The sequence below is a fragment of the Chelonia mydas genome, chromosome 6 (genome assembly GCF_015237465.2).
Source record: "Chelonia mydas isolate rCheMyd1 chromosome 6, rCheMyd1.pri.v2, whole genome shotgun sequence".
Taxonomy (NCBI): Eukaryota; Metazoa; Chordata; order Testudines; family Cheloniidae; genus Chelonia; species Chelonia mydas.
In genome coordinates this window covers 117823279-117846887 of record NC_051246.2, presented here as the reverse complement: position 1 = coordinate 117846887, position 23609 = coordinate 117823279, and the positions used below count along the sequence as shown (strand labels likewise).

General features: G+C 40.0%; 1 pseudogene; it reads right to left on the bottom strand.

Annotated features, from left to right (window-relative positions):
* Positions 1-5712: 5712 nt before the first annotated feature.
* On the bottom strand, positions 5713-23072 carry LOC122466313 (annotated as a pseudogene).
* Between the last annotated feature and the right edge of the window lie 537 nt (positions 23073-23609).

The window sequence follows — 23609 nt, the reverse complement described above, 5'->3', positions numbered from 1 at the left end:
GATATAACTGTAGATGTTCTCATTATCTACACAATTGTCTATTTTGTTGTTGTTAAATCCTACTCAGCTGTTGCCCTCAATGATATCTCAAGGCTATTTTGCTTTGACTTTGAATGGTCAAGAGATCGTGAACACTGCAGACATTGTGCAAGTTTTTCATATGCCCCATGTCTGCTTGGGCGGCAGTATTCATTGCAGTGGTATCATGAAGTGAGGATCTTTTCTCAGCTTCATACTTCCTATCTACAAAGGCCCAAGATGGAACAAAATTTACACAATTTACTCTTCTCTGAGTATCCCATGCGTATCCCATGCAGATGAAAACTTTGTAACATGCAGACTAAAAATATCTTATAACTGTATTTTTCTGTAGAAGGCCCTATATCCATATAGAAGAAACTTGGAGGAGGATGTGTGGGAAAGACAGAGGAGACCTGGAGTGAGGTAGAAAAACATACATAAAAATTAAAGAGGTTACAGACAAAAGGAGCAAGAAATAAGGTAGGAATTGTATACACTCAGTAAGGATACAGGTGAATTAAGAATCCAGAAGAGAGCAGGATCTACTGTTGGAAGGACAGTGAACAATACTAAATAGCAATGGCAGGAGAATAAAGTGGGGATGGAAAGATTAATATACACTTAGCAGCAGGGCAGGGGAAGAGGGATGAGAAAAAAAGAGTCTTGTATCCCAGTTTTTTGGATTGAACATAGTTGCAAAATGCAACACGCAATATATGCTATGTTTACTCAAATTCCTAGTGTCATATAGCAAAACAGATTTAAAATCTTTACCTAGCAACATTATAATGGACTCTTGTATATGATCAGGGATTTAACTGCCTAACCTTAATTTCAACTAAGCATATGTTAAAAACCTGTTGTGTGGAAAGTTACATATTTACATTTAGAGGCCAACCCTGAGTTAGCTACAGAGGAATAGGGAGTGGAAGAATCAATCCTCCTCCTTTCCTCAAGCTATGGAGCCTTTCCAATGAGACTACTGTAGCCCTATGGCTAGAGTATCTCCTTGAGTTCTTACATGGGAGAATCTGTGTAATGGGATCCTTCAGCCTACCCATTCCCCTGCCCCAGTGCAATGTTTTATACAGAATGTACATGCAGCTGGGCTCTCCATAGGAATTGCTCAGTGCCTAAGCCCCACACCCCATCCTTGCAGAGCAGAACCACGAAGATTCTGCCCAAAAGAGCAATCCACAGCTGCACGTGAGGAAGATGGATTTGCTTCTTACTAGTGAGGAGGAGTAAGACCCTTCCACATAAACACAAACTGGCCTATGGCCTTCCCTACCCCACCCCCACCACAAATTTTTGCTCCAGGTGTCTGGGGAAGAGCAAGCGACTATTTTGGCCATGAGTGAGGTAGCAAGGAGTGTGCGGCGGGGAGAAGTGGAGGAGGGAGTCCTCTATACACCTTGTAGAGGGTCTAATGGATGATTTCTCTCCTAGTAAAAAGAGGAAGAAGAGATCCCTGGGCTCTTCCTGGGATTTTGTGGCTACATGCCACACCTTACACAGGCTTGTACTTATAGGCACAATCTAGCACATAATTAACCACCACAAAATAAGATGTTAGGGTCAATATTTTCAAGTCTTCACTAATTTTGGGTGCTAAACCTGAGAAGGCTAAAGCCTGATTCTCAGAAATGTGGAGCACCCACAGGTCCAAATATCGTTACTAGGGTATGTGGGGTAAAAAATTCAAAAGCACCTAAATGGGTTAGGTGTCTAACTTCCATGGAGTTAGGTGCCTAACCTGCTTAGATGCTTTTGAAAATCCAACTAGGTATTTATCTGCTTCCTTTGGCACGTAAGTACCTTTGAAAATCTGTCTCTACATTATTTAGGTGCTTTGAAAAATTTATGCAAGGTGCTCAACACCTCTGAAAATCTAGCCCGAGGTGTCTCAGATTGAGCAACCAGAAATTAAAGCAACCAAAATTAGTGGACATTTTAGAAAATGTTGGCTTAAATGCTTTCTAGGACAGATGAACAGTAAATTTTCCAGTTTTCTCATCTAACACATCACATAGGAGACCAATATTGCATTAACTTTTGTTTACCATTTCATTAACTATGCTCCTAAATCAGTTCTGTTTTAGAATCATATTTAGAACATTTTAAAAATTCTGTAATTCTGCAACAGATACGTCTTTACAAAAATGTTTTGTAGCACTAAAGTCATTTCTGCCAGAGCCTTTTTCGGGTTAAAAGAAGAAAGAAAACCACTACAATTAAACATTTTTGAATAATTTATATAGTTAGTTCCGGGTTGATATTTTAAATATTTCTTGCAGCTGTATTGTACAGTATATGTATCACTGACCAGTAATTGTAATTCAGAATCTATTTTGTTAAATGGTTTCTTCTTTCAGGAAAATGTTCCATCTTGTAATAGTGGTATTTTATCCCATCAAAAAATGATTAGGATAAAACATCTTAGTAAATGCCATAAACTACTCAATAACATCAAAAAATTGAAGATGTACAAACGCTATCCAATTACTTAGGAAACATCTCAATTTGCAGGTAAGAGACCTCATTTCCTGCTTGAATGAGTAATCAAGAAAATATCATTTTCTTTTATATTGATCATGATACAAGGTACAATCTAACAACAGGTGCATACAATGGCCTATTACATTTTCTTTATTAGTACTAGAAATTCATCTTCAAAACTACTTCACTGATTTCCCTGGGAAAGGAACCTCCTTTCTGGATATTTTTATGTATAGTTTCTAAACTCTTAGCTGTATAAACTGAGGACTGTCGACATGCTTGGACTCTAAGTGAGATCTTGGCCTGGTTGAAGTCAATGAAAGTTTTGCCATTGACTTCAGTGAGGCTAGGAATCAGGATTGCACCTTCTGTATTGATCTATGAAGAAGCTGTAGGAAAGTTAGTATCCAAACCTTGAATACACTCGATTTTTCACTAAACAGGTTTCACTAGCACACGATGCTAAAAATAATAAAACAAAAACAAAACATGCTGGAATACAGTACCTTAGGATCCCAACAGTGGAATCTGTTTAGTTGTGCTCACTACAGGACCTAAGGATGGGGCACAGGAGACTTTATGCCACCTTACCAGGAACACGATTTGGAGGCTGGCTGGGGGGCCAGTTCAGTGCTTGGCATAAATTAGAGCAGACTTAGTGTTTCTCTAACCTACATCCTAAAGGTACCATTCCAACAGTCAGGAATAATCAAAGGCAATGATGCCACTTCCTCTTTCTCCTGAATGTACCCCATATGCCAGGAATTGCAGGAGTGGGTTGGTGGAGATCTGTAGATTTCCCAGGTAGTCAGATCTTCTGGCTATATGACCCTTTTTGCCATTCCACCAGCACAAAAGAGCCAGGTCAAACCTGAAAATCAGGCTCTAGAAGTTTTAGATCATTTTAAGCAGACCACTAGCAAAGCCAAACATGTTCAATAAAGCTCTTAGCTTTTTATCTTAATGCTGAGATTTAGTGTAATAAATAGTGTCATATTATCAGTGAAATAGTAGTTCTGGGGTTGGTATGAACTGCTAGAAAACAGAGAATAAAACAGGCCTTTTAAGTTTGCACATGAGCAAAAATTTAGCAAAGTGCCACAGATGCCACAATACTTGTCTTTGGGGCAATACAACGTTGTAATACCATGCCTTACCACACCTCTTGGTATTGGTTTGACCTACCTCTTGCTAAAAGATACATTTTTAGCAAAAACTGTTATTATATTTTAAACTACGCACATTTGACCTAATTCTCTTTTCATACCAATTTTAGAGTGTTGTAATTCCACTGACTTCAACTGAGTTACTTCTGATTTACCCTGGTGTGAAAGGAGAATTTAGGCCCATTACATCTGTGTAACTAGGACATGATTTATATGATCTTAACTGGACAATTGCCTTGTAAATACTCGGTGTTGGTGAGGCCTCATCTGGAGTACTGTGTCCAGTTTTGGGCCCCACACTAGAAGAAGGATGTGGAAAAATTGGAAAGAATCCAGGGGAGGGCAACAAAAATAATTAGGGGGCTGGATCACATGACTTATGAGGAGAGGCTGAGGAAACTGGGATTGTTTAGTATGCGGAAGAGAAGAATGAAGGGGGATTTGATAACTGCTTTCAACTACCTGAAAGGGGGTTCCAAAGAGGATGGATCTAAACTGTTCTCAGTGGTAGCAGATGACAGAACAAGGAGTAATGGTCTCAAGTTGCAGTGGAGGAGATTTACGTTGGACATTAGGAAAAACTTTTCCCTAGGAGAGTGGTAAAGCACCGGAATGGGTTACTAGGGAGGTGGTGGAATCTTCTTCCTTAGAGGTTTTTAAGGTCAGGCTTGACAAAGCCTTGACTGGGATGATTTAGTTGGGGTTTGTCCTGAGTTGAGCAGGGGGTTGGACTAGATGACCTCCTGAGGTCTCTTCCAACCCTTATCTTCTATGATTCTATGAAAACTCCTAATTCACTGATCATTATTGTCCTGGTAAAATATGTGTGGCAAGTATAATATATGTGTAAAGTATAAGATTCTACTTTATGATGTTACTAAGGCATATTCCGAATCTGAGGAAGCAGTCCAGACCAGTTCCTCAGAGACAAAAGGCAAACTGATGCCTCATCCATGTGTCAAAACAATCAAATGGACTATCATCTGGGTAAGCAGCCATTCTTTGGCAGGAAAAAGGGTGTGAGTGAGAAATTTACATCTTGACAATGGAAAAGCTGGAGTGTTTCCGTGTAAATAGAATGGGTGTTGCCTGAACCCCAGCTGGAAATTATTCTCAAAGAGGAGGAAAAGATATAAAAATGAGGAACAGAGGACACAAATCACCTCTCTTCCCTCATCTCTACTCACGGATAAACATTTGAAAGACAAAAGAAGCATCAATGAACTCGGGGAGTGGTCCTGGCTGAAGGAATCCAGCCAGACTGCTGTAAGCATTTGGTGAGAGAAACCTTCTGCTTTTAAATTCACTTAGCTTGTTAAATTAGGAATTAGTTTCCCTTTACCTTTTATTTCTTTGTAACCAATTCTGACTTTTAAGCATCGTTACTTGTAATCACTTAAATCTGTTTTTCCATAGTTAATAAACCTGCTCTATTGTTTTAACTAAACCAGTGTGCGTTTGAACTGAAGCGTTTGGGAACCTCCATTTGCGATAACAGGGTTTGTGCATACCATTTTCTGTTAATGAAATTACAAACTTTCTATAAGCACTGTATTGTCCAGGAGGTTGCTGGGCAATACAAGATGCACATTTCTGGGGACAAGTCTGGGACTGCAAATTCACTGATCATCCTGCAATATAATTCAGGAGTGACTGGCTAGAGCACTGATATCATGAGAGGCTGTGTGTGAACAAGCCAGGAGTGGCTGCTCTAATAGCAAAGCAACATAAAAGGCACCCCAGGTTGGAGAATTGAGGGGACAATTGAGAATTGAGCTGTTCAACAGTCCAGATTGTATCCTGGGGAATGTCACACCCACCTAAAATACATATCTGTGATTACAGTGTTGTGGCACTGCAGAGTTGGGAACTCATGAGATGGTTAGTTGATGAAGAATACTACCAGAGGAGAAGAAGAGAAATCTTCTGATTAGAATGCTAGAGTCTCTAGGATTCACCATAAATTACCAATATTCCCACATTAATTTCTTTAATAAGAAGAACACATGGGCTCAAGTTAAATATTTTAAAAGGCAAATTGAGGTGTGCCAAAAATCCAGATGTCTGTCTCCATCTTCATTGGATCCCTGCAGTTTTGAACGAACACTAGTGGATTTGTGGAAGAAGATGTCTCTGGAACACAGTATCTATAACAGTCAGAGGTATCTTATAAAAATGGGAAATAAGGCAGCAAGACAAAATGAAAAGATAAGACCTAATGATATGTAAGAGTTATGCTATTTGCCTGGTTCATGCACAACTGTCTTCAGGGTTCCTTCTCATGCTACACCCTACACATTGAACACCCTGCTTGAGCTAGTCTACAATGTCACCAACCTCTCCTCATTTAAATCCCTCCTGTATTCCCATTTTCTCAGTAATCCTTACAAGAAATTAGCTGAGTAATTCATCTCTTGTATTTTTTATTCTTCTTCAAGCAATGTACCTGTGGGTGCTCCACTCCAGGTGTTGGTACGTCCCACCAAGAGCGGAGCACCCACAGGGACACTCATCTCAAAGAACCTCAGTTACCGCACAAGGTGAGTAACCTTCTCTTATTATTATTAATTATTATTTTACCTCATGAATGAACTGCTCATCTATATGTAGAGAGGAGGTTGAATGTTAGGGGGAAGGGCATGGGACACGGGAAATGAAGCTGGGACTTGTGTGAGAAGATGATAAAATGGCTGAATTATAGGGGGGAATGGAGTTATTTAAATTAAACAAACTAAAATACTCGTTCTTATTATCACTCTGCTTGCTCTACTTGTATGTCATGTCTGTTTTCCACAACTTTTGTCTGTCTTTGTCTTTTTACACTGTAGACTCTTAAGGGCAAGAAATGGGACCTCAGATGTTTGGAGAATCCCTAGCTCATTTGGAATACTGCCACTATCTAAATAACAATAATAAATAATGGGGAGTAAAGGAATATATGAAAGAGAATCTAACATAACATTTATAAAAATAAAATCAACAACTGAGAGACAAATAACAGAAATACTGTCATGAGAGATTAAATAAAATACAATGGCGTAAAAACAACAGTAATAACTAAGAACAGTAAAATTTATATAAAAATACTAAGAGTGGGTTAAAAGGCAAAAGCCTAATTTTCAGAGGTATTGAGCATGTATAGCTCCCATTGATTTCATATGGAGTTGTGTTTGCATAACACTTGTAAAATTCAGGCCATGCTTTTGGAAATATACTAAATCAGAAAATGTTTTTATTGGTAGTTCACATGTTATAATTTTGCTCATGGCCCACAACTTGCATGTACAGTTTTTGGAGTAATTCGCAGAGCTTTGCCTCCCCTTTAAAAATTTGTGGCCCTTGATATTTATTTCTAACTTCTCACAAATCCAGGCTAATCTACAAAAAATTCATGGGGCCATGAATTACGGCAGCTGAGGATATAGTACATGCCTTTTTTTTTATTAAGTACTATAGATCATGGTGAAAATAATACACTTAAATTATTTAGTAGGTGGTACTCTTCAACAACTGTTTGATGATTTGTGAAGATTAATATAACGATACTTTATCCTTATATGACAGGTTTCAGAGTAACAGCCGTGTTAGTCTGTATTCGCAAAAAGAAAAGGAGTACTTGGGGCACCTTAGAGATTAACCAATTTTTTGAGCATAAGCTTCAGTGAGCTACAGCTCACTTCATCGCATGCATACTGTGGAAAGTATAGAAGATCTTTTTATACACACAAACCATGGAAAAATGGGTGTTTACCACTACAAAAGGTTTTCTCTCCCCCCACCCCACTCTCCTGCTGGTAATAGCTTATCTAAAGTGATCACTCTCCTTACAATGTGTATGATAATCAAGTTGGGCCATTTCCAGCATAAATCCAGGTTTTCTCCCCCCCCCCCCCCCCCCCCACACACACACACAAACCCACTCTCCTGTTGGTAATAGCTTACCTAAAGTGATCACTCTCCTTACAATGTGTATGATAATCAAGGTGGGCCATTTCCAGTACAAATCCAGGGTTTAACAAGAATGTCTGGGGGGCGGGGGGGTGGGAAAAAACAAGGGGAAATAGGTTACCTTGCATAATGACTTAGCCACTCCCAGTCTCTATTCAAGCCTAAGTTAATTGTATCCAATTTGCAAATGAATTCCAATTCAACAGTCTCTCGCTGGAGTCTGGTTTTGAAGTTTTTTTGTTGTAATATCGCAACTTTCATGTCTGTAATCGCATGACCAGAGAGATTGAAGTGTTCTCCGACTGGTTTATGAATGTTATAATTCTTGACATCTGATTTGTGTCCATTTATTCTTTTACGTAGAGACTGTCCAGTTTGACCAATGTACATGGCAGAGGGGCATTGCTGGCACATGATGGCATATATCACATTGGTGGATGTGCAGGTGAACGAGCCTCTGATAGTGTGGCTGATGTTATTAGGCCCTGTGATGGTGAGTGATCACTTTAGGTAAGCTATTACCAGCAGGAGAGTGGGGTAGGGGGAGAGAAAACCTTTTGTAGTGGTAAACACCCATTTTTTCATGCTTTGTGTGTATAAAAAGATCTTCTATACTTTCCACAGTATGCATCTGATGAAGTGAGCTGTAGCTCACGAAAGCTTATGCTCAAATAAATTAGTTAGTCTCTAAGGTGCCACAAGTACTCCTTTTCTTTTTGCGAATACAGACTAACACGGCTGTTACTCTGAAACCTCTCCTTACAATGTGTATGATAATCAAGGTGGGCCATTTCCAGCACAAATCCAGGATTTAACAAGAACGTCTAAGGAACGGGCGGGGGGGGGAGGGGTGAGGAGGGGGATGTAGGTAGGAAAAAACAAGGGGAAATAGATTACCTTGCATAATGACTTAGCCATTCCCAGTCTCTATTCAAGCCTATATAATCCTTATATTGTGTCTTTCGTCCATGGGTTTCAAAGCATTAAACAAATAATTAAGGCTCAGAACACTACTTTATAGCAGATAACTATTGGCTAGGGAACATGAGCCAGCGAGTGCCCAAGGTATCATTGCAATTAAGTGACAGAACCAGGAATATAATCCAGACTTCCAGTCTTGTGCACTGATCACTAGATTATACCTATGATATTACAGAAGTCTAGAAATCCTCACTAAAATCTAGGTTGTGTTGAGAAGAAGCAAAATACACATTACTGATTCTCAAATCCAGTTGTAAAACCACACAAAAGTTTTGATTCATTGTTAGAAGTAACTTTAGAAAATTCATAGGCTTGTATAAATTGCTTTAGTTGTCTGATGACCTCCTTGTCTGATATAGCCAATGTATTTATGCAAAATCCCATAATTTTTGTAATGGCTTCTCTAAAGTCAACAAGCTACAAAGAACCACAACAAGAAAATCAAAAAATATCACTTACTTTTACACAATAATTGTAATAAGGCAGTGGATGTGATAAGAATGTTGCTAGAATCAGTTTTAGGGTAAAAAAAATCTACACCTAGACAAATTTTTAATTAATTAAAGCCCTAGAAATTTTTTCCTTTTCCCCCCTCTTTAAAAAATCTGGATGAGATAACTTCTAATGACCTTTTAGGGAATAATATGGTGCTTGTGATATTCCTATTCTCTTCTGCAACACAGTTCATGATATCTTTGGGATAAAAATCTTTTTTTCAGGTTGTTGAATAAGTCTCTTAAAAACTCCTTGAGCTACCACTGTGTGAACTGAGTTGCAACTAATATGGGCCAGAGCCACTAAAAACTATTTAATCAGCTTTTTAAGAGTTGCAAAAAAGACATTAATAATTTGCTTTAATAGCAATGGGAGGAAAGTACCTGTTTTTCTCTTCTTGCTACTTCTTCAAGTGCTCTTTTTGCTATGTGGAGCTCATTAGTAACTGCTTCCAACATATGATGGGCCCTCTCTTTCTCCTTCCTTGCCTCATGTTCTGTGTAGTCTAGTTCTGTTTTCAAACTGACCACCTTTCTAGCTGCTTTCTCCTTAAACTTTTCAAATTTTTCCAAAGATTTACTGAGTTCTTCTATGGTTTTGTTCTGCAAAAAAATGTTTTTTAAAAATCCTAAAAATCTTAGAAATAGAAGAGAAAAGGCTGAATTCCCAGAATTTAATTAGTAGCCATTTCTCATCTGATTTTACAGATAGCTATACTTACTTTGAGATCATTTACACTCACAAATTTTGCCTGGAGAGTTTGATTTGACATTTTCATTTCACTAAGCAGTTCCTGAAGTTTCTCAGATTCTTTCTGGGCTTTCAGGCTCTGTGGATCCTGCCCAGTATTCAAGCAGACCTGTTGCTCTTTTCCTTTTTCAAACTGTTTGATCTTCTCTGTCAGTTGTTCTATCTGCCAAGTCTTCATTTTGATTTTTTCCCTTTGAGAATTTACCTGCATTAAGAGAGGGTTGGGTTTTTTTACAGGATATGCTATAAAAGATTTGAATTCCTGCTGTTGACATTTGACATTTCTTCTTACCTAAAACAAAAATACTCTAGTGAGTAGCTTTGAGTGAGAGGTCAGGCTGACATAGTACCTGATTTGTCTAAGCCACGGTTGCCTTTAAGCATGTATATTGCTATTTGGGAAGTCTTTCATGCATGTATTAGGTTATCATTTTAATAGGCTGACTTAATGCTTTAGCTGATGTTTGGGAAGTCTATTAAGATTCTTTAAGCACTGAAAATATTCCAGTATTCTAATAGTTTTGGGTTTTTTTAAATCACAGACCCTTCCTCTTCACTTGTGAAGCAGGGAAAAGACCCAGCTTTGTTTAATAAAACTTACCAAAAAAAAAAATCATAAAACATCTGTGTGTGATGCACTTAACATGTTTACCCACTGCACTTTATCATGACTGCCAAGGATAAACCCTATTTTAAACAGTGCCGACCAGAGTTTTTCATCCAGTATTTGCTTCAGAAGAACCCCTAAATATGTACTGGAACATTGTTGGCTGTAGCCTTTAAAAATATTATTCTTGTTTCATCCCATCTCCTACTTGAAGAAGACCGAATACTGAAACATTACAACCATGGCTTGTCCTGTGTATTGCATAGCTCTGTGTGACATGGAGCCCAACTCTGTGGGGGCACCCTTTAAAGCAGAAGACCAGAGAGGGTGGGGCAGGAGTAGGCTGAAGGAGGAGGAAAGATTGGGACAAACCCATCACTGCACATATCTTCAGTTCCCCTCCTTTTTACACATCCCAGCAGTCAGGATATGTTGTACCACAGATGGCTATTTCATCCATGAAATTCCCTCTTCCTTCCTTCTCTCTCCAAAAAAGTACCCATTACTTGGGCTGAGTGCTTGTCCCTGAATTTAACCCAAAGTGTTTTCTGGAGTTAAAGTGTTAAACCACATGCAAAATGTTATTTTGGATTGATTATTAAGTTTGTGTAAGCAGTTTTATTTAGTAAGTTTATACATTAATATATACAGACTTCAGGGAACAAACATTCATTAGGTGTAAAACTTGCCCAGAATTCCTATTTATAACCAAGTACTGAAATCATAAAGCAAGTTATTTGAAATATGATATCTTTGGCATTTTCAGGTGAAAATAACAAATTCTGTATCAGTTACCAAGGTTTACAGTTCAACTGGAAGAAGAATATATTTTCTGTTTTTGATTAGGCTTAATTTTGATATCATTTGAATGAAAATCTACTTATCTATGTATTTTTCAGTGGACATTGTCATTCATCCAGTTCCTACAGGGGTTTATGACAGAAGTGCAGACATTACTACAAGACTCATGCAGCTTAGTAATGTTGATCAGCCATTCTCAACAAGAGAAATGGTCTTTAAAATGTGAAAATGAGAATTTACACTGACCTTCTGCAAATTAAAGATGCAGTTCTTGTTCGCAATGAGATATTCTGTATCAGTTTACTGAGCTGTTCTGCTTTGTCCAAGAGCATTTCATATTGGCAGTGCAGACTTTCTGGTGAGCTAACCTGATTAATCTGTAGCTTCCCTGTCAGCTCTTGCAGAAACCCCATGTGCTGCATAAGAAGCAAGCGAGTAAAATGTATTAAACAATCTTTAGCATGATTCTAGTCAAGGTTACAAATAGGTCATTTAAGAGTCATTTTCTTTTTAGTGTCTTTTTACTTGTCCCCCCCCCCTTTTATTACTTCACATCCTTGTTATTAGAAATACATTTTCTACAAAGACATTTATACATTTTTCTGTATAAGTTTAAAAAATGTCCATGTGACAGAGTGCTGTAAGCTAGGAATTGAGCCAGAACTCTGATCACTCTGGCACTAATTGTTTCCCCAGAGAGGTCTGATTGAACTATCTAATCAGGCTGGCAGGCTCCTGCACTAAGGATTCATTAGCCCATCAACTGAGTGCTGATAAAAAGGCACAGGAAGCAAGTGCAGGAAGAGAGGAGCAGGGTTGCCTGAGCTCAGACTTAGGGCTTGTCTACGCATGAACTGCTACTGTGGCACGAATGCAGTACTTCAGTGAAGATGCTACCTATGCTGAAAGGCAGGGTTCTTCTGTCAGTGTAGGTAATCCACCTCCCCGAGAGGCAGTAGCTAGGTGCTGTCTTCACTGGGTTAGGTCGGTTTAACTGTGTCATTCAGGGATACCCTTAAGCAATATAGGTATACTGACCTAATTTTCTAGTGTACACCAGGCCCTAGAGAGCACACAAGGAAGGGAGACTTCTCCTCCTCTTGGGCTCTGGGTGAAAGGGCTGATGGTACAAGGGATGTTGTAAATAGTATTGCTGCATGAACTGTAAAGATATTAGCTCATCTTAATTAATTAGCCTCTTAGAGTTGGTATGGCAACTTCCACCTTTTCATGTTCTCTGTATGTATGTATATCTTCTCACTATATGTTCCATTCTATGCATCTGATGAAGTGGGCTGTAGCCCATGAAAGCTTATACTCAAATAAATTTGTTAGTCTCTAAGGTGCCACAAGTACTCCTGTTCTTTTTGCAGATACAGACTAACACGGTTGCTACTCTGAAACCTGTAAAGATATTGATGGAAGGAATTTAAATAAACTGCACAGCGTGAATACCTAACCAGTGAAGTCTGAACAGCATCTGTGGTGCTGGACCAGGAGCAAAGTGCGCCCTGCTACAGTCCATAAAGACTCTTTAAATTGTATTCCAGTGCTTTGAAACGCATATTACAAAATGACATACCTACTGGTCCAATTTTTAAGTTTCTCCCCTTACTTGTTCAGCTGGTGCATTATGGGAGTGTTTGTTAGTCACAATCAGGTAAAGCAGGTTAGAAAATCATCTGCCTAGATGTATTATAAGCTAGATGCTACCTAGCAGCAGGAGGAGCAAAATCGGGGAGAAAGAATGGAAGGCCCTGAAACCAGCGAAAAGCAGAGAAGTTGTGCTGTTTGCTTCCCTTTCCCCTAGGGCAGGCCTTCCATACAAACACTGCATGGTTGCAATGGCACCGGAACAATTTTTAGAGTGGGAATGTTGAAAGCCATTGAACAAAATAGTAAACCCTGCATATAATGGAAACCACTTCAAAACAGGGGGTGCTGCCACCCACAAAATTGGAAAGCTGGGGAAGGGAAGAAGCTATGCAGGGATGATGGGAAGAAAAGAGAGATGATAGAGGAGGAGGAAAATGTAGAGATCCATCTGAGAAAGCATGAGAGCAAATGGTAGGGGGACAGACAGGAAGAGATGAGAATGTAAAAAGGAGAACGATAAGGAGAGGAAGAGAGTGAAGAAGAGAATGGGATAACATGGAAGGTAAAAAGAAAAGAAATGATGTACAGTTGTAAGATTAGAAGTGTATGTTGTTTGTATCTCTCGCAGGACCCTAATTCCTCACTGGCCACTACCACTGGAAACCTGCCAATACATTTACACACTGGGCCTTTTTCCTGGAGTCTGCCCTTGCAGAAACTGTGAGTGCCTCCTTCAGAGTGCTGAGCACCCTCAATGCCAATGAAGTCAATGAAAGTTGAGGGCTGTGTCAGCACCTTGCAGGACTGGGCCCTTCCTGCTTTCTACCCAGTTCCTCTGCCCCATCAGAGCTAAATGCAGTTTGACTCTGCAGTGTCAGTGTTTCTGTTGCGAGACGTCGGTGTGAACTTTAAAGAAGTCTCCTTACTTTCTTCCTTTCAGAGATAAATCTCTCTAAGAGCAAATCTTCTGCAGCAAGCTTTTTTTCCCACGCGCTTTAGGGATCCCTTTTGTTTTTGAAGCACTTCTTCAGCTTTATAGGATTTACTCAGAGCCTCATGATATAGATCATGCTGCTGTTCTAGCTGACTGGTTAGTGACAGAACTTTCTGCTGCAGTTCATCAGTTTTCTATGGGTAAAAGACAGCAATTTGGCACTTTGACATACTTGTTACTTCCTGGCATCCTTATGTTCTGATACATCCACCTTCAAGAGAGTTTCAGAACTACTCTTCTTGGGGCCAAATCCCTGCCAGCACTGTGAGGATAACCAGAAATACAGTCCAGTGTGCGCTCTGCCATCCTATGCAACATTCCAGGATGCAGGCTGCTCTTTTGAGAAGGACCAATGTGTATCTGAGGCTAATGCATGCTTCCAATGGCAGAATGTGCACTGATGGCTGAGGGACTGTCCATACCCCCTAGTCAGCCAATCATGCCCCATTTTGGGCCATGTTTCATCATAGGAGTCCATCCCCCTCCCAAGCCCTCTATTGTGGGCTAGTTAGGAATGCCACCCTGCTAAAGAACTGGAAGAAAGAGGTTACCTCTCCTAATGCACCCATGCAGAACAGTGCAGAATTTGGACTATATATTGTCACAAACATCATAATAAAGCCAATGCTATTTTGTCCCAGAGGATTACAATCCAAGGTAGTTTAAGAACATTGGATTGCCATATTGGAAGGCATCAATGGTCCATCTAGTGTAGTATTCCACCTCCAGCAATAGCCAATATGTGATGTATTTGAGGAGATGAAATCCTCCATAATGTTTCAGGCCAATTGTGCAACATTTACTCCTGGGGGAATTCTGCACCAAAAAAAAATAAAAATTCTGCACACAATATTTTAAAATTCTGCATATTTTATGTCAAAATAATGCAATATAATCCAGCTCGTTTCAATTATTTTGGTAATTTATTTAAACTACAATACAATGGATGGAGAATGGGAATGGGGAGCATTGGAGGAAATCACCAAACACCCTCTGTTTAACAGTAATGTAACTAGTATTGACCCTTTACTTCTAATTATTAGTCAACAAATATATGCAGCCATATGCTCAGTGTTACATCATTGACAACTGAAGAGCAAGTGAGGGCTGGGGACTCAAACTCACAATTTATACTGGCTACTGACTGTCTCCAGAAAGGTCAGTCACAAACAGGTCATAGAGCACATTTTGATAGGAAATTTTTTTCAGTCCAAAACTTTAGACCAGTTCTAATCACTAAAACACCATAAACCTTTATAAGGCCATACTGTCCTTTACAATAAGGCTCCTTTAACCCACTCTGGCAATGTAAAGGAGCCTAAAAATGTTTACACCTGTTTTATACTCCTGGGGAAATTCACTAAGAACAATGGGAACAATTCACTAAGCATGCAGTTTGCTACATTCTCCCTTGCCTGTGGGAACAGAGCCTGCCCCACACCTACCTCTTCAGAAATACCCCAAAGCCCTGCCCCGCCACACTGAGCATGCTGCAATAGCGAGCAAGAGAGAAAGAGTGTCTCTCTCTCTCTCACACATGACTACCAAGTTCCCCCCCGCCCATACACACACACAGGTGGTGATTTACGTCTCTACCAGCTGCTCTGGGTACCCAAACTGACCAGTCTGCACTGACAGGGAGTGGGCACATGACCATTCTTGCAGCTTCCCTTTGCTTCCCCATCAGAAGTCATTTTTCTGTCGGTAAGCAAAGAAATATGTGGGGGCCATGAATTCTGCACACGCGCAGTGACGCACAATTCCCCCAGGAATAAACATTATGCCATAGAGCAATAGTATGCCAAATATCTTTCTTGAAACCAATTGCTTATGCCATGATGTATGAAAAAAACCTTATAATATTTAGCTACATAGTGTGACAGCAGATGCTATTCTAATTCATATTGGAGAGTATTTTACTTCACAATTTCACAGAAAAATCTTGGCTAAGAGTTTGTTTCTAGTTTGAAATTTTTGAGGAAGAGACTAAATATTACAGACCTAATGGCAAACATGTTGCTAAATATATCATTACATTTACTGGCTGTTTCATTAATATTTGTTTACAAAATTATTCATTTACCTTTCTTTTACAATGTAGTGGGGGGAAATATTTAAAACTTACTGCAAATGTTACTTCCAATATTTTCTCTTGATTTAGAAATCGATGGATCTTCTCCCAGATCAGATATAGCATTGGCAGTTCATTATTTTCTCATCTTATTCGATGCCACAATGAGTGAGACAATCCCCAGTCTCAATACTCAGTACATATTGTAAGAGGGAGACCACGGTGGCTGTAGCAGCACACCAAAGTGTTAACAGGTAAGTGCTTCAAGCTGTTTTAAGGATGACTTTTCAAATTCAGTACATCTGTGGTCTACAGATTAAACTAAAGTCAGTGAAGTTTCAGTAGGAATGAAATTGGCCCATTGTAGTTATAGGGTTAGTCACAAAATAAAAATATTAATCCATCTGTAATTTAAAGCAAGGTCATATGATTCTCTGTTGCTTCAGTAAGAGTGAGTTTATATTGTCAAAGGCTATTTTCTTTCCATTCTTATTTATGCATATCATACTGTTAGTGTTGCTAAGCTACTTGTATAAAATTAATTCTTGCATTTCTGCTAACGTGCATTATTTTTTAGTTAGCTCTGGCCTAAAAATAAGTTCTAGTAGTAAAGAGACACAATGGGCCAAATTTATCCTCTGCTATGCTGGCATAAATCTGGAGTAACTCTACAGAAGCTACTGGAGTTAGGCTCCCCACTTCTTTTCATAACTGTCTCCCTGATTCCCTTCTGCCCCCCACAAACACTGAGCAAAGCTCCAACATAGGAAAAAAATGATAGATTTTTAAGACCATTATGACAATCTAGCATGACCTCCTGAAAACAAAGGCTATAGATTTTCACCCCTCACTGAGCACAAAGGGAGACAATTTCACTTTTGTGTATGTAGGAATTGTACAACTTTCTGTCTTCCTGCAGTGATCACATGGTGGAGGAGAGAATGCTTTTCAAATGAGATCTTCTCTCCTTTTACAAAAAAATTAAATGGGGTTTTCTGCATTTCCACAAGTCTTCAACACACTATTTGTGGGAATCAAAATTAGTGTACAGGTAGACATTTTGTTCTAGCTGTAAAAAATTGTTGAAACACTGTTACCTCTCAGCCTTCCATTTTACATAATGAAATCCATTTGTTTGCTTTCTTGAACTGTTCCTAAACTATAAGAAATATAAGTATATTTCTTTATAATATTGTTTTGTTGTAATAATAGGCCAAATCCATCCCTGCTGTCATCCCACTAAAGTCAGCAAAGTTTCAGTAGGGATGAATTTGTCCCATTGTTTTTATTCACAAAATAAAATAAGACCATAAGAATGGCGAAACCACTGGGTCAAACCAATGGTCCATCTAGCCCAGTGTCCAGTCTTCCAATAATGACTGATGCCAGATGCTTCAGAGGGAATGAGCAGAACAGGGCAATTATCAAGTGGTCCATCTCCTGTCATCCAGTCCCAGCTTCTGGCAGTCAGTCATCTCTTTTCTAAAACGAATAGTCCCAGTCTTTCTAATCTCTCATAATATGGAAGCTGTTCCATACCCATAATCATTTTTGTTGCCCCTCTCTGTTCGTTTTCAAATTCTAATATTTTGCGAGGGTTGGGAGGATGGGATGGCCAGAACTGCACACAGTATTCTAGGTATGGGTGTACCATGGATTTATAGAGTGGCATTATGATACTTTTCTGTTTTATTATCGATCTTTTCCGTAATGGTTCCTAACATTCTGTTAGCTTTTTTGATTGCTGCTGCCTGTTGAGTGTATGTTTTCAGAGAACGATTCACGATGATGCCAAGATTTTTTTCTTTAGTAGTAACAGCTAATTTAAATCCCTTCATTTTGTATGTATAGTTGGGCTTATGTTTTCCAATGTGTATTACTTTATACTTATCAACAATGAATTTCATCTGACATTTTGCTGCCCAGCCAGCCAATTTTGTGAGACCCCTTTGTAAATCTTCGCAGTCAGCTTTGGACTTAACTATCTTGAGTAATTTTGTATTGTCTGCAAACTTTGCCACCTCATGGTTTACCCCCTTTTTCAGATCAATTATGAATATGTTGAACAGCACAGTTCTCAGAACAGATTTACCAAAATTTTAGTCATAAAGGCTAGGTTTGATAGTACTGTACTCACAGGTTTCCAAGAATGTTCACTGCCATGGATTTCTTGTATCCTTTCTTTAATAGCTTCCTCTGTCCCAGCCACAGTTATGAAGATGTTGCTCAGAAGTGTAGCCAGTTGACTGATGAAGGTTTGATATAGAGTCTGTGTAGTTTTAGTCTCATACATGGAGGCATGCAGAGCTCTATCTAACTCAGTGAATTTTTTCTCTTTATGGAGCAATTCTTGGCAACAGTTATCCCAAGCTATTTGCTAGTCTTTCTAAGAGAATGGTGTTATTCCTTTCAAAGGTGTTCTTGGTCAATACAGCCTCATCCTTCTCCTAAAGGCAAGAAAATTACAGTAACGCAATATTTCTCAGTCTGTCAGCATGGCCTCTTTGGGGGGGCTTCTGTTTCATTCAGACAAGAATCCAGGATAGGTTTTTCAACCTCTTTAAATAATATCTGTGCTGCTAAAGCATTCCAAGAGGGTTACTGTTTTCTTATTGGGATGGACACAATTTTGCCAGGTGCAGTTGTGCAAATGAAATATTTGAATCCTGCCAATATTTCCATAATGCAAAGAAGTCATACCTTTTCTCCTGAGCTGTTCATCCCAAAATAGGGAAAGGAGTGTCTTTTGTCAGGCCACCACTCGAATTGTTTACTTGAGCCTCACACCAGCATGGTGCATGATCACTGCCCTAGTCATCGTGGTGTCTCTTTGGGACCCCCTCTGAGTCATCCATTAGGCCCCCAAATTAATATGGGTCAGCCTCTGTAGTAAGGCCCAACACCAAAGAGCCTGTTTACTCTAGGAAAATTATCTATTGTTGACAATGAGAGTCACAATCTGCCTTCCGCCTTGCTCAACGTAGAAACTACTCTGCACCAGGTCAACAAGGGGTGCAGGGTACTTCCCCCAGCACACCTGCATGTCTATGCTAGCTGGAACAATGAAGACATATAGCAGCCCTGAAGAAGCTGCTCTGCTCCGCACCCTGCACTGTTACTCACAACACAGGCAGCCAATGCAAAGGAATAAGGGAGCATCTTGCTCTCCCTTGTATGACCAGGCAATCTGGCCCTTATCCACTATGCTATATCACTGATAGTTGGTAAAAGAGATTAATGGAAAGTATTGCCCTTACCTTCTTTAGTATTGCCAGTTGTTCAGTGTGGCCAGCTGCTGTTTTTTTATCCTTTCATTTCTGAAACAAGATTCACTATTGTTTCCCTACTAGCTTTAAGCTCCATTTCTTGAGTAGCCAAGGCTTTTTCAAGAAGTGCAATTCTTATCTTTTCTAGTGAATGTTCCTTCAAGAGCGTTGGAAACTGCATAATAAAAGCAAATCATCTACAGACACAGCTTCAACATTTTATGCCATTGTTATGCTTTTAACTGCGGAATAAAAACCAATACTGAAGAGAGACAAATTTAAAATGTGGTGTTGGAACATGAGTTTCATTCAACAGAAAAATTTAGCAGCCTCATTTCTTTATTTACTCCATCCCTTCTGCTCATTAATATAGCCCTGGAGTCCCCAACCAGGCATGCAGTCTCATGGACAAGTAATGCACTGCAATTCCTGCAAGTAGAATTATTGCATCTGAGAGGGCTTTGGTTGCTCTAATGTACATCAGCTGGCTGTGACTCCCAAGGGCTCTCCACCAGTTGGAGATCTCTGGAGCTCAGTGGTGATCCTGTCATTCCCCTCCCCCAACATGCTGAGGGCTGCAGGTGGGATGGCACATCTTTTTGGAGTCCTTTGTTTTCAGCACATGGGAGTACCTGCAGGAGACACCCCTTCCACAATACCTCAGTCAGCCAAACTCCATCTCCATGGATATGAATAGAGGGAAACAGTGGGGGCTCCAGGCCTGTGGAAGAGATGCTGTTTGTTTCGCTTAGTGGAGCTGCTGATGCTGAGAGTAGGATTCCATGGGAAGTGTGCCATGGGTGTAGATTCCACTGTTGCCTATACCACTTCCCATAGTGTGGTTGGGGCAAGGGGGAAGATGCTGCACTTCAGGTACTTGAGGTAGGAGCTCTGGTAGCCGTTTGATAGAGAGGTGCCAAGCATGACAGAGATTCCACAAACACAGCTGTTCTCATGAGATTTACACTGTTGTGTGAGAGTTGGAAAGGTCCCTTCCGGTTTTGGATTTGACCTGGGACAAAAGCACTTCCTCACTTGGCCAGAGACTAACCATTGAAAATGTTAGGCAGTAGCTTCGTTTCTCAGAGTGCTCAGAAAAGCAGGGCAGTCAAAATTGAACTTGCAATAGAAACTATCACTGCAACGATCCCCATAATCTCTGCAAATAAATGAAGAGTTGGGTAATCTTACCTTTATTACTAAAAATCCCAAAGGATCTTCTTGTCCTTTGATATCTATATTCATGGAAGAGGATAACTTGTCTTTGACTTCTGCCAACTTCTTATCCAAGCTAGCTGCTTTTTGCTCTGCTTTTTCTCTCCTCACCAGAAGCATCCTGTATAAAACATATTAACATTCCATAAACCAAAATCTCACGGTCAAAAGCAATAGCTAGGGATAAGCACTATAAGGTGGGTAGAAAGTTGGCTAGATTGTCGGGCTCAACGGGTAGTGATCAATGGCTCCATGTCTAGTTGGCAGCCGGTGTCAAGTGGAGTGCCCCAGGGGTCGGTTCTGGGGCTGGTTTTGTTCAATATCTTCATAAATGATCTGGAGGATGGTGTAGATTGCACTCTCAGCAAATTTGCGGATGATACTAAACTGGGAGGAGTGGTAGATACGCTGGAGGGCAGGGATAGGATACAGAGGGACCTAGACAAATTGGAGGATTGGGCCAAAAGAAACCTGATGCGGTTCAATAAGGATAAGTGCAGGGTCCTGCACTTAGGACGGAAGAACCCAATGCACAGCTACAGACTAGGGACCGAATGGCTAGGCAGCAGTTCTGCGGAAAAGGACCTAGGGGTTACAGTGGACGAGAAGCTGGATATGAGTCAGCAGTGTGCCCTTGTTGCCAAGAAGGCCAATGGCATTTTGGGATGTATAAGTAGGGGCATAGCGAGCAGATCGAGGGACGTGATCGTTCCCCTCTATTCGACATTGGTGAGGCCTCATCTGGAGTACTGTGTCCAGTTTTGGGCCCCACACTACAAGAAGGATGTGGATAAATTGGAGAGAGTCCAGCGAAGGGCAACAAAAATTATTAGGGGTCTGGAACACATGACTTATGAGGAGAGGCTGAGGGAACTGGGATTGTTTAATCTGCAGAAGAGAAGAATGAGGGGGGATTTGATAGCTGCTTTCAACTACCTGAGAGGTGGTTCCAGAGATGATGGTTCTAGACTATTCTCAGTGGTAGAAGAGGACAGGACAAGGAGTAATGGTCTCAAGTTGCAGTGGGGGAGGTTTAGGTTGGATATTAGGAAAAACTTTTTCACTAGGAGGGTGGTGAAACACTGGAATGCGTTACCTAGGGAGGTGGTAGAATCTCCTTCCTTGGAAGTTTTTAAGGTCAGGCTTGACAAAGCCTTGGCTGGGATGATTTGACTGGGGATTGGTCCTGCTTTGAGCAGGGGGTTGGACTAGATGACCTCCTGAGGTCCCTTCCAACCCTGATATTCTATGATTCTATGATTCTATGAAGCAAATGTCACAGAGCTTGAGGACTCACATATCTCTCAGAGTATATTTTGGATTCTCTGGACTCAAAGCAGGTTCAAGTTAGGAAAACATTTTGCCCGGTGATTTCAACCCACCTTCTTTATTGAGGGAGATTCATTTAAAAAAAAATTCACTAACTAAAGAGCAGCCTGAATATCAGTGATAGAGGAACACCCCCAAAGATAGACTTTTATAGTGATGGCCCTATATGCTATGTATTACTGAAGACACTAATTACTTTTCATTAAAATAATTGGAAGTGCTACTATAGACAGGGCTTCAGGCAGCTGCCAGCATTTTAACCATTGTGTTGTCTAAATCTTCTGAGAGCAGCTGTAGAGGATGTGGTGGTCACTATGTGTATTTTAGTACTCCCCCTATTATTGCCACCAGTGGAGCTGAATCAGTGGTAGCAACTATGGGAACCATCTTAATGTAGACAAGGCCCTGGCTAGATCAGATCCAGATCTCCAGGGCTACAAGCATTCCAGATTCCATTGTACACCAGAGCGTACAAACAACCAATGGGACCCAAAACAGGTATGGGCACAATCAGGCCCCCAATGTATTTTAAGGTTAGAAGGAGGCCAGAGATCACTGCAAGATAAGATAGTAGAGTGACAGGAGGGACTATGCAGATAAGATCTCTCCCAGTTTCCAGACCCTCCCATTCAACACTTATAACAAGGCCCTTGACCCTCCCACAATACAGCTGAAGAATGGAATATGATTGAAGTTTAAGACTTCAAATGGGATTGTAGAAGCAGGCCTAGATAAACTCTTTAATCTAGCAAGCCCCAGGAGCGAGGGGCGTGAATTAAAATAAAGGAAACAGCAAGCAAAGTAATAATTTAAACATAGTATTTTGAGCAAAATTCTGAACTCATATTAATGTAATTCCTGAGTAATTCCACTGATTCAATGTAGCTACTCAGGACTAACACTGATGTAACTCAAGTCAGAATCTGACCCAATGGCTCCTAAATGCCCTCTTTTCATTCAGTACATAGATACTCATTTTGGTGGGTAACAGAGGTGCATTGGATATTGGGAGACAATAATGTTTCTCTTTTTTTGAGTTTATCATGCATTAGTCTGTTACAGTCAAATTGTTAACACACCTGGAGTCTGGTAAAACTGACACTTTTGAAAGGGACTTGGAACCTTATCTCAGATGTTTTTCTAATTCTGAGACTCTTTCACTTAACTCTTGGTTCTTCCTTTTGAGAGTATAAATATAGGCACCTGACTGTGACTTTACACGGGTTACAGATGTAGCGATTTCTTCCAGCTCCTTGACCTGAGCTTTTAGGGTCTGAATTTTGGAGGACGGTCTAGTATTATTTTCTTTGTAGATTTCCAACTCTGATTTCATCTCTTGCAAAGAAGCTTCTTTTGTTACCAGTTGGCTTTGGAGCTGCTGGCTCTTAAGAAGAAGAATAGAAAGATAATAGCACCTGTACTTGCAAGAGACCTGGCACAGTACAAGTTATTAGTAACTTGGGAAAAGTGAAGATTTTATACTCAGAAGTGAAAGCGTTTTCTGCTGGATTTTGCTGTAACGTTTGTTGTAATGTTAACTGCATACGTCAGAAGTAAAAACAACCCATGATGGTATATGATACCCTCTTCTATGTTGGCTAAAATTTAGTGACCTGAATAAGTTAGCAAGCAAAATCTAGGGGTTTTCAGGGCCCTCAAAAGCTTGTCACAGGGCCCCAAGCTGCACACCACACCGTTGGCTAATATGAGATATAAAAATAAAAATACCTTGTATTCATATAGCACTTTTCACAAAGTGTTTTATAAACATGAATTAATTAATTCTGGAATCTCTGCAAAGAAAGTAAAATACTTTGGGCCAGATCCATGTTAAGAAATCCCTGTCCAGCATAAAGATATCCTATAGGGC